Here is a 1,743-nt window from a genome sequence, read left to right as displayed (position 1 = left end):
ATTGTCTTTAGTCCTTTGTTTTGCATATTCTTTGAGGTTTTGTTCCCTTGGTAGGAAAGGAGTGCAAACCTTGCATTTTCAAGGCAAAATAGTGCTAAATTGATTGATTTCAATGACCAAGCATCAAAGAGAAGACAAGACTAGAAGGCCTTTTTACATATTATAGTAGATGGGCAATGATGAGGAAAGATGCTTGCATCTCCGACAAGATCTCCGAGGATTGTTGGAAGAAGGAGGAAGAAAAGAAGGAAACTGACGAAGAATCCGAGCGGCTTGACCCTCGGGACGCTCGTCCAAAAAGGCCAGAATCCGAGCGCCCGACCAAGAAACCGCTCGTCCAACAGCCAGGCAATCCGCTCGTCCCGCTGCCTTGGACGCTCGGATTGTGTTACAACAACTTTTCGTTTTCTTCTTGTTCTATGAAGGATGCGCATATTTCGAAAAGACCGGCAAAAAGGAGACCGGCATCTCTTTTGAGAGGAGCGATTCCTCAAGGACTTAATCGTCATTTAAGCCCTTAGTAAACCCTAATTTGTGTACCTAATCCCTACTATAAATACCCCATTAGTCTAATTAGATAATTATGTTCTTCTTATCAATCTCTAGTGTAGTTTATATCATTCTAATCTCTTCTTAATCCTCTAATCAACTTTTAATCAAGTCTTAATACAAATCTCATTTCCTTAATCTCTCTTTTGTTCATCTTTTATTTTGGGTAATTGAAGATTATTTGGGTTATTATTGGGAGATTGACAACCTTCCAATCAATCATCAAGTACTTCTATTATTCTTTGCTTTATTATTGGAATCATTAGTAGGTATAATTCTCTTAATCCCTTTTTAATTACTGTTAATTATCTTCATTTATTTATCATGTCTTGCTTTGTTAACATGATTGACAACCTTGTTAACATGCTAAACATGATAATGAGTGAGTAGTTTCCTTAACTACGGTTAATGGGTAATTAGGGGAAATCAACATGGGAAATGATTCATGCTTAATTTAATATGTTTTCATAGTTTATTTGCTTGCTTGTTGTGATCTCAACTTATGCACATGTTATCTTTGATGAAATGCGAGCCTATGAATCCTTGCATTTTTTACCCATCACTTACCTTTTCAATGAGACTTGTAAGACATAGACCAACTCGAGTCTCATTAGACCATGCATATAGTTGAGTAGGGAGGATTAAGTCGACTTGTAGGTGTTATACAATCTAATCGATTCGGCTCTAGGACCTAAACCTTCATAGGATTGTAAGATATAAACCAACTCGATCCATCATAACAATAATTGCTTGCTTATAATTTGAAAATATGTTTGTATGATCAATTCCCATGAATCCCCTATGACCCCATGACACCCTAGTGCTTTTTATTAATTGTTTACATCCCTTTTTAATCATCTTGCTTATTTACTTTTATTGCTTTTTTAGTTTAGTGATCTTCTACTTCAAACCCCAAATTGTGACACCCCTAGACACCGCTACTTACAATTGAAAATCTTACTTTAATACCCGTCCCTTGGGATCCGACCTTTACTTGCCTCTTTACTAATAGTAGAGTTGTTTGTGAAGTTATAAATATTGTTTTCGTCTAGGTGCTCCAAACGACAAGTAACCGAAAACTAAACCTCCAAGTGAGTACGACCAAAAATGGCGCCGTTGCCGGGGACAATGTTAAGTTGATTTAGATTTTCTTATATTGTTATTAGTTATGTCTTTCTTTGCCTTGGGGAAGTA

This window comes from Silene latifolia, chromosome X (genome assembly GCF_048544455.1).
Source record: "Silene latifolia isolate original U9 population chromosome X, ASM4854445v1, whole genome shotgun sequence".
Classification (NCBI taxonomy): Eukaryota; Viridiplantae; Streptophyta; class Magnoliopsida; order Caryophyllales; family Caryophyllaceae; genus Silene; species Silene latifolia.
Note: the sequence above shows the minus strand (reverse complement) of the source record.